General features: G+C 40.9%; 1 pseudogene; it reads left to right on the top strand.

Moving 5' to 3' along the window:
* The first annotated feature begins 5,852 nt into the window (after positions 1-5,852).
* LOC139030118 (U2 spliceosomal RNA) lies at positions 5,853-5,928 on the top strand (annotated as a pseudogene).
* The last annotated feature ends 4,867 nt before the right edge of the window (positions 5,929-10,795 follow it).

Genomic DNA, 10,795 nt, shown 5'->3' with positions numbered 1-10,795 from the left:
GTTAATTTTCTCTCTTGCTATCCCACAGTTTGAAAAAGCTCCCTCCGATTGCTCTCAGGACCTTTGGGCCCGGTCCTTACCCTAAGCAATGCCGCCCACTCCTCTCCGTTCTGCTCCCACTTGCTGGTAGTGGATGCGGGCGTCTGGGATACTTTTCTGCTGGGAGTTGCTTTTAGGCACGTAATCTGTGGGCCTTATTTAATTTTTCCTCCCAGTTAGGTTGCCCTCTGGGATTCGAAAACTTCCCCCAGACCTGCCAGTGCGAGGGTTTCCTGGTGATTGGAAACTTCCTCTATTAAGACTCCCTTCCTGGGACGGGTCTCCGTCCCTAGCTCTTTTGTCTCTCTTTTTATCTTTTATATTTTGTCATACCTCCTTTCGAAGACAATGGGCTGCTTTTCTGGGCACCTGATATCCTCTGCTAGCGATCAGAAGTTGTTTTGTGAAAATTTCTCAGCGTTCAATTGTTCTTCGATGAATTTGTAGGGGAGAAAGTGGTCTCCCCATCCTATTCCTCCGCCATCTTGGCTCCTCCCTAAAAAAATCTACTCTAGATTTTTAATCTTTGCTTTTCAGTATTTGTTATCAGTTTTGTACCTTTAAGAATCTAATCTTCAGTATCCATTTTCAGTTAGGGGTGTGATTACTTGCTTGATTGCTCTGTCCCCTTTGACTCTCCCTTTTCTCCCCTAGGTCACCTCTATCTCCTCCCTGCCCCTTTCTTCTCTACTTAACTCTGTGAATCTCTCTGGGTGTTCTGGGCTGTGGAGAACACTTAGGGAACTGATTACTGGCTAGGTTGGTCTCTCCCCTTTTGATTCCCCCTCTTCTGCTGGTCATGTCTACCTCCCTCCTCCCTCTTCTCATCTCTATGTAACTCCATGAACCTCTCTGAGTGTTCTAGACTGTGGAGAGCACATAGAGAATTGATTAATAGCTAGATTGCTCTCTCCCCTTTTGGTCCCCCCCCCTTCTCCTCCTGATCACCTCTATCTCCCTCCTCCCTCTTCTCTTCTCCATGTAACTCTGTGAACCTCTCTGGATGTCCCTCACTGTGGTGAATTTTTTCACCGTTAACCTAGATGTTTTATCATCTGTGCTGTATGGATGGAGAAGTCTTGAGGCTATTCTAAGAATAAGACTTAAAGCCAGAGGCAGGAAGCTTAAATCCAAAACATCAGAGAACATCAGAGAACTCCTGATTCCAGGGAACATTAATAGACAAGAGCTCATCCAAATGCCTCCATACCTACACTGAAACCAAGCTCCACCCAAGAACCAGAAAGTTCCAGAGCAAGACATACCATGCTAAATCTCCAGCAAAGTGGGAACACAGCCCTGAGCATTAAAAAGCCCAAAGCCATGCCAAACCCATAGACACCCCAAAACTCACTACCGGACTCTATTGCATTTCAGAGAGAATAGATCCAGCTCCACCCACCAGAACACAGACCCAAGCTCCCCTAACCAGGAAACCTTGACAAGCCACTAGTCCAACCCCACTCACAGGGAGTAAGCTCCACAGTAAAGAGGAACCACAAACTTCCAGCCTACAGAAAAGGCACCCCAAACACAGCAATCTAAACAAAATGAAAAGGCAGAGAAATATTCAGCAGGTAAATAAACATGATAAATGCCCACCAAACCAAAGAAAAAAAGGATGGGATAGGGAGTCTACCTGAGAAAGAATTCAGAATAATAGTAAAGATGATCCAAAATCTTGAAAACAAAATGGAGTTACAGATAAATAGACTAGAGACAAGGATTGAGAAGATGCAAGAAATGTTTAACAAGAACCTAGAAGAAATAAAAAAGAGTCAATCAGTAAAGAATACTGCAATAACTGAGATCAATAGCACTCTGGAGGGAACCAACAGTAGAATAACTGAGGCAGAATATAGGATAAGTGAGGTGGAAGATAAAATGTTGGAAATAAATGAGGCAGAGAGGAAAAAAGAAAAATGAATCAAAAGAAATGAGGATAACCTCAGAGACATCTGGGACAAGATTAAACACCCCAACATTCAAATCATAGGAGTCCCAGAAGACAAAAAGAAAGGGCATGAGAAAATACTTGAGGTGATAATAGTTGAAAACTTCCCTAAAATGGGGAAGGAAATAGCCACCCAAGTCCAAGAAACCCAGAGAGTCCCAAACAGGATAAACCCAAAGCAAAATACCCCAAGACACATATTAATCAAATTAATGAAGGTCAAACTCAAAGAACAAATATTAAAAGCAGCAAGGGAAAAGCAACAAATAACACACAAGGGGATCCCCATAAGGATAACAGCTGATCTTTCAATAGAAACTCTTCAGGTCAGAAGGGAATGGCAGGACATACTTAAAGTGATGAAAGAGAATAATCTACAACCTAGATTACTGTACCCAGCAAGGATCTCATTCAGATATGAAGGAGAACTCAAAAGCTTTACAGACAAGCAAAAGCTGAGAGAATTCAGCACCACCAAACCAGCTCTTCAACAAATGCTAAGGGATCTTCTCTAGACAGGAAACAGAAAAGGTTTATAAACTTGAACCCAAAACAACAAATTAAATGGCATTGGGGTCATACTTATCAATAATTACCTTAAATGTAAATGGGTTGAATGCCCCAACCAAAAGACAAAGACTGACTGAATAGATACAAAAACAAGACCCCTATATATGCCAAGATACCCATCTCAAATGAAGGGACACATACAGACTGAAAGTGAAGGGCTGGAAAAAGATATTTCATGCATATGGAGACCAAGATAAAGCAGGAGTAGCAATACTCATATCAGATAAAATAGACTTTGAAATAAAGGCCATGAAAATAGACAAAGAAGGACATGACATGATGATCAAAGGATCAATCCAAGAAGAAGATATATCAATTATAAATAAGTATGCACCCAACATAGGAGCACTGCAATATGTAAGGCAAATGCTAAAAAGTACTAAAGGGGAAGTTAACAGTAACACAATAATAGTGGGAGACTTTAATAGCCCACTCACACCTATGGATAGATCAACTAAACAGAAAATTAGCAAGGAAACACAAACTTTAAATGATACAATGGACCAGTTAGACCTAATTGATATCTATAGGACATTTCACCCCAAAACAATGAATTTCACCTTTTTATCAAGCGCATATGGAACATTCTCCAGGATAGATCACATCCTGGGCCATAAATCTGGCCTTGGTAAGTTAAAAAAAAACTGAAATAATTTCAAGCATCTTTTCTGATCATAATGTGGTAAGATTAGATGTCAACTACAGGGGAAAAAAAACTATTAAAAATACAAATTTATGGAAGCTAACAGCACACTTCTGAATAACCAATAAATCACAGAATAAATTAAAAAAAGAAACAAAAACATGCACAGAAACAAATGAAAATGAAAACATGACAACCCCAAACCTATGGGATTCAGTGAAAGCAGTGCTAAGGGGAAGGTTCATAGCAATACAAGCTTACCTCAAGAAACAAGAGGAAAAATCAAATAAATAACCTAACTTTACACCTAAAGCAACTAGAAAAAGAAGAAATGAAGAACCCCAGGGTTAGTAGAAGGAAAGAAATGATAAAAATTAGAGCAGAAATAAGTGAAAAAGAGACAAAGGAGACTATAGCAAAAGTCAACAAAACTACAAGCTTGTTCTATGAGAAGATAAATAAAATAGACAAACCATTACCCAGACTCAGCAAGAAAAAAAGGGAGAAGAATCAAGTCAACAAAGTTAGAAATGAAAATGGAGAAATCACAACTGACAACACAGAAATACAAAGGATCATAAGAGACTACTATCAGCAACTATATGTCAATAAAATGGACAACTTGGAAGAAATGGATGAATTCTTAGAAAAGTATAACCTTCCAAAACTGAACCAGGGAGAAATAGAAAATCTTAACAGACCCATCACAAGCACAGATATCAAAACTGTAATAAAAAATCTTCCAACAAACAAAACCCAGGACCAGATGGCTTCACAGGTGAATTCTACTGAATATTTAGAGAAGAACTAGCACCTATCCTACTCAAACTCTTCCAGAAAATTTCAGAGGAAGGTAAATTGCCAAATTCATTCTATGAGGCCACCATCACCCTAATGCCAAAACCAGACAAAGATACTGCAAAAAAGCAAACTATAAGCCAATATCACTGAAGAACATAGATGCAAAAATCCTCAAGAAAATTCTAGTGAACAGAATCCAACAGCATATTAAAAATGATCATACATCATGGTCAAGTGGGCTTTATCCCAGGGATGCAAGGATTCTTCAATATTTGCAAATCAATCAATGTGATACATCTTATTAACAAATTAAAAGAGAAAAACCATGTGATTATTTCAATAGATGCAGAGAAAGCCTTTAACAAAATTCAACATCCATTTATGGTAAAAGCCCTCCAGAAAGCAGGCATAGAAGGAACATACCTCAACATAATAAAAGCCATGTATGATAAACCCACAGCAAACATTATCCTCAATGGTGAAAAATTAAAAGTGTTTCCCCCAAAGTCAGGAACAAGACATGGGTGTCCACTGTCACCACTACTATTCAACATAGTTTTGGGAGTTTTAGTCACAGCAATCAAAGAAGAAAAAGAAAGGAATCCAGATTGGAAAAGTAGTAAAACTCTCACTGTTTGCAGATGACATAATCCTCTACACAGAAAACCCTAAAGACACCACCAGAAAATTACTAGGGCTAATCAATGAACATAGCAAAGTTGCAGGATATAAAATTAATACACAGAAATCCCTTGCACTCCTATACACTAACAATGAGAAAACAGAGAAATTAAGGAAACAATTCCATTCACCATTGTGGTGAAAAGAATAAAATACTTAGGAATAAATCTACTTAAAGAAACAAAATCTCTCTATATAGAAAACTATAAAACACTGATGAAAGAAATCAAAGATGACACAAATAGATGGAGAAATATACCATGTTCGTGGATTGGAAGAATCAACATAGTGAAATGAGTATACTACCCAAAGCAACCAGAGATTCAATGCAATCCCTATCAAGCTACCAATGGTATTTTTCAGAGAACTAGAACAAATAATTTCACAATTTGTATGAAAATACCAAAAACCTAGAATAGCCAAAGCAATCTTGAGAAAGAAGAATGGAACTGGAGGAATCAACCTGCCTGGCTTCAGACTATAGTACAAAGCTACAGTCATCAGGACAGTATGGTACTAGCACAAAGAGAGAAATATACATCAATGGAACAAAATAGAAAGCCCAGAGATAAATCCATGCACTTACGGACACCTTAGCTTTGACAAAGGAGGCAAAAATATACAATGGAGAAAAGACAATCTCTTTAACAAGTGGTGCTGGGAAAACTGGTTAACCATCTGTAAAAGAATGAAACTAGAACACTTTCTAACACCACACACAAAAATAAACTCAAAATGGATTAAATATCTAAATGTAAGACCAGAAACTATAAAACTTCTAGAGGAAAACAACAGGCAAAACACTCTGATATAAATCACAGCAAGATCCTCCATGAGCCACCTCCCAGAGTAATGGAAGTGAAAGCAAAAATAAACAAATGGGACCTAATTAAACTTAAAAGCTTTTGCACAACTAAGGAAACTATAATCAAGGTAAAAAGACAGCCTTCAGAATGGGAGAAAATAGTAGCAAATGAAGCACCTGACAAAGAATTAATCTAAAAAATATGTAAGTAACTCATGCAGCTCAATACCAGAAAAATAAACAACCCAATCCAAAAATGGGCCAAAGAACTAGACATTTCAAACTAAAGAAGACATTCAGATGGCTAACAAACACACAAAAAGATGCTCAACATCACTCATCATCAGAAATGCAAATCAATCACTTCTCAGCCTTTTGGCTAAGATCAAGTGTAGTATCAGAAATGCAAATCAAAACCACAATGAGGTACCATCTCATGCAGTCATAAAGGCTGCTAACAAAAAGTCTACAAACAATAAATGCTGGAGAGGGTGCAGAGAAAAGGGAACCTGCTTACACTGTTGGTGGGAATGCAAACTAGTACAGCCACTATGGAGAACAGTGTGGAGATTCCTTAAAAAACTGGAAATAGAATTGCCATACGACCCAGCAATCCCACTGCTGGGCATACACACCAAGGAAATCCGAACTGAAAGAGACATATGTACCCCAATATTCATCACAGCACTGTTTACAATAGTTAGGACATGGAAGCAACCTAGATGTCAATGGTAGATGAATGGATAAGAAAGTTGTGTTACATATACACAATGGAATATTACTCAGCTATCAAACAGAATGTATTTGAATCAGTTCTAATGAGGTAGATGAAACTGGGACCTATTATACAGAGTGAAGTAAGTCAGAAGGAAAAACACCAACACAGTATATTAACATATATATATATATGGAATTTAGAAAGACAGTAATGATGACCCTATATGCAAGACAGCAAAAGAGACACAGATATAAAGAACAGACTTTTGGACTCTATGGGAGAAGGCGAGGGTGGGATGATTTGAAAGAATAGCTTTGAAACATGTATATTACCACATGTGAAATAGATGACCAGTCCAAGTTCAATGCATGAAACAGGGCACTCAAAGAAGTGAACTGGGATAGCCCAGAGGGATAGTATGGGAAGGGAGGTGGGAAGGGTTTGGGGATGGAGGACACATATACACCCATGGCTGATTCATGTCCATGTGTGGTAAAAACCACCACAATATTTTAAAGTAATTAGCCTCCAACTAAAATTAATTAAAAAAAAAAACTACAGCAGGACACAAGACATGAGGAGTGGCCCTGGACAGCCCTATGGCTGAGGATTGGAGGTGGCAATGTGAAAACTGGAGATGGCCACATGAATACTGGAGACAGCAGTGTGAAAACTGGAAACAGCTCACAAACCCTGTCTTAAGTCATCACCCCATTTCTGAGCCCCTTTACTTCATACACATGCATGACCTCCCGGCCCCTGAAAGCTTTTGAGTTTGTATAACTCTACCTAGTAGTGTGAGGACCAGTTAGCAGAGGGATGCAATAGGCAAGAGATAAGGGAAGCCTGAACCAAGGCAACAGCAGTGGGCGTGGATGGGAGGCCTGAAAGAGAAAGTTCAAAACAGAATGAATGGAATTAGGACAGAGGGACCTGGGAGGTGGGTCACTGGACAGACACGGACAGAAGTAATTTGGTTCTCTTGCTAATAATGTCACATCCCTGCAGAGCTATTCTTCCTGTTGTGCTAAGTGAAAGTTCAGAGCTGGAGACCCGGCTCAGAGTTTTCTGCCTAAAGATTGTATTTGAAGTTGTTTTCATAGAAGTAACTAGCAAGAAAGCAGTATCTAGAGGAAGAGCGCCAGTGACTATATGCAGCAGAAACAAGTTCCAACTCTTTGGACCTCCTATCACCTCCTATCCTTTCAGGAGACTCCTTTCTGTTTGCTGGCTAAGGCAGAGCTGTCTGAGGGACAAAACCAGTGCAGCCCCAGAGACCCAGGAACAGGGACTTGGATTATGCACCACCTTTGGAATGAGCAAATTCTCACCATTTTCATTCTTCAGTCGCTCTGCTCAAAAACCAAGTTCTTGGGTGTTTGACTGAATGTGTGTGGCAATATCTAGGAAAGCCTTCCTGAAAACATGGGAAAGAGGCCAATAATATTCCCATTTTACAGAAGAAAATGAAGTGGTTGGGCCCAGACGACTTGGCAGGACCAGGGAGAACTCAAGTTCCCCTACCTCCGAAGTAGGTTGAGAAGCAATGCCAGCTTCCTGGCCTGATGCTGGGGACATTTCCACAGGCCAATGAAGGGCTCTGCTTTATACAGAAGCATTATGACTTTTGTCTTCATATGTGCATTTTCACACAGTTAAACACTCATTACTTTGCATCTGTATTTCTTTTTCTTCAATTTATTTTTTAATTTTTGATTGTCCTTGTATATGTCAATCTCAGACCACATTTGGTCCTAGAAATTTAGACACTTTGAATTACATGCACAGCCCACAATCTCATCCAAATTAACATCTTTGACATGTTTTGGAATGTAGCTTATCTTTAACATGATAATAACAATGTTTGAAATACTGTCAGAAAAAAAGTCCAGGCTATATTTCTTAACCTGAGCTTGTATCACCAGTTTAGAACAGGAAACCAGAAATGACCATTGCCCAAGACAGCATCCAATGTGAGAGAGAGGGAGAGGTCCCTTGAGCAAAATTGGGGCATTTTACCATGTGATTTTAACACTCATGCAGAGACAACCATGCTGATACTAGGGGAGGGCACTGCGCAGGAGCTCATGTGTGACCACTCATTCAAGAAAGCAGTCTCAACAGATGATGACACAGAACCCAGACTGTCTTCTCCTTCCGATCTTCTTCTGAAAGCCACGCAGAGACAATGGGGAGATAAATGTAGAGCAAACACTTAGGGAATGGGTTTGGAGCCATGCTCAAGGTTCAGTGCAATGTTCAAGCAACTCATTTGTGACTAAAAAGTAAACAAACAACAACCAACCTTGAACTCAAAAACATTCTTGGAGAATTTAAAAATACCTCTTTTGGGTATGAGGGATTTAAAAAAGTCTCTGTCTGGAGTCAGAACCCTGTCAGCACTCCCTGTGTACCACAGCCGTCACCCACAGTGATAAAGAATGACCACCTCTGTGAGCCTGGGCTGCCTAAGGGGGCCTGGGAGAGCAGTTTCTCAGTCAAGAAGACCAAGACAGGGAGACTTAATGAGTTAATGTTTTCAAAAGCTTTCTGAGCACTTTGATGTGAGCAGATGCACCACTACAAAGTAGCCTTTTATCTTCCCAAATAGTCTCTCTCTCTTCCTGCCTACTCCACCCTGTTAGTCCTAACCATCCCCCCCCCAGACCACCACCTGCAAGAGGAGAGGACAGCAGGAAGCTAGCTCACAGAATGCTACCTGAGCACCCCAAGGTGTCACATCCTTTCCTTTGCTTAATGTCCCAACGTACGTTTTGCCCAGACAGCATCCTCAGAGACACATGTGGCCCTCCTTTGATGCTCTATGCCATTTGAGGAAGCAGAGAAAACCTGCTGCAAAATGAATGCAAATAGATTCTAATCAACAGGCAGAGCTCAGTTAGAGCCAACTTTAGCACTCTTCAAACGTGTTGCTATTTTCCCCCTAGCTTACCCCACACAGCCATTTTGAAGTGGGTCTCTGACCTTGGGAGGGGCTTGCAAAACATGACCTCTGCAGGAAACACCATAGCTAGACCAGCAAACTTCACCTTGGATGCCTTCTGCAAGCCAGAAAAGGGCTCCTTTTAAGGGCTCCTACTATAGATGGTTGAATTTAGAGTCACATTGGCCAGGATTCTTGGCCTCCCCAATCACAGACCCTAGACATTGATTAGAGGCCAGATAAAAATTTCAGGCAAGGTTTTATTGATGGCCCTACTATAGTAGAGGGGAGCCAAAACCAGTAACAGATTTCTTGGCTCATTCCCTGAAGAGGGGCAAGCTGGTTCCTTATATGTGGTTGAGTGTAGGAGTGTGTCCAGGGATCAGGCTAGAGGGGTGGCTTAAGTGGTTTGCCCACCCATTTGGTGGTTCTCTGTGCAGGGGGCTTTTGCAGTACCTTGCTTTTACTTCTGACACCTTGATTTGCTCCTGGCTCTTGAGAAGTGGCTGCTGCTGCTAAGTCGCTTCAGCCGTGTCCGACTCTGTGCGACCCCATAGACGGCAGCCCACCAGGCACCCCTGTCCCTCGGATTCTCCAGGCAAGAATACTGGAGTGGGTTGCCATTTCGTTCTCCAATGCATGAAAGTGAAAATTGAAAGTGAAGTCGCTCAGTTGTGTCTGAGTCCTAGCGACCCCATGGACTGCAGCCTACCAGGCTCCTCTGTCCATGGGATTTTCCAGGCAAGAGTACTGGAGTAGGGGAGCCATTGCCTTGAGAAGTGGCAGTTAGGTTGTTTTGAATTTTTTTGGGGGGGTTGGCATTTTTATATCTTCCTGTGCAAAATTTGCCCCAACTCTGCATGCATGCAGTTAATTTTAGTCCTTTATAATTTCTTTGTATTTTGTTGCTTGAGGAGACATTTGTCCAGGTGTAAGCATTTCAGCAAAGGGTCCTGAAACCATGTACAAGGCCCTGTGTCCTTGTCTTTGAAGTAAAATGCTTACTCAAGAGTTAATGATTGGGAAATGTGAAGATGTAGAAACAAAGAATAGCTGTTGGACTAGGGTACTGATAACAATTTAGAGTATAGTCAAAGCTATGGTTTTTCCAGTAGTCATGTATGGATGTGAGAGTTGGACCATAAAGAAGGCTGAGCACTGAAGAATTGATGCTTTTAAACTGTGGTGCTGGAAGAAGACTTGAGAGTCCCTTAGACTGCAAGGATATCAAAATCAGTCAATCCTAAAGGAAATCAACCCTGAATATTCATTGGAAGGACTGATGCTGAAGCTGAAGCTCAATAGTTTGGCCACCTGATGCAAAGAGCCAACTCATTGGAAAAGACCCTGATGATGGAAAAGACTGCAGGCCAATGGAGAAAAGGGAGGCAGAGGATGAGATGGTTAGAAGGCATCACCAACTTAATGGATATGAATTTAGGCAAACTCTGAAAGATAATGGAGAACAGAGGAACCTGGCATGCTGCAGTTCATGGGGTCACAAAGAGTTGGATACATCTTAGTGACTTCAGTTCAGTTCAGTTGCTCAGTCGTGTCTGACTCTTTGCGATCCCATGAACTTCAGCACGCCAGGCCTCCCTGTCTACCACCAATTCCCAGAGTCCACCCAAACCCATGTA

Source organism: Odocoileus virginianus, chromosome 20 (genome assembly GCF_023699985.2).
Source record: "Odocoileus virginianus isolate 20LAN1187 ecotype Illinois chromosome 20, Ovbor_1.2, whole genome shotgun sequence".
NCBI classification, from domain to species: domain Eukaryota; kingdom Metazoa; phylum Chordata; class Mammalia; order Artiodactyla; family Cervidae; genus Odocoileus; species Odocoileus virginianus.
Note: the sequence above shows the minus strand (reverse complement) of the source record. Positions and strands in the feature narration are given on the sequence as shown.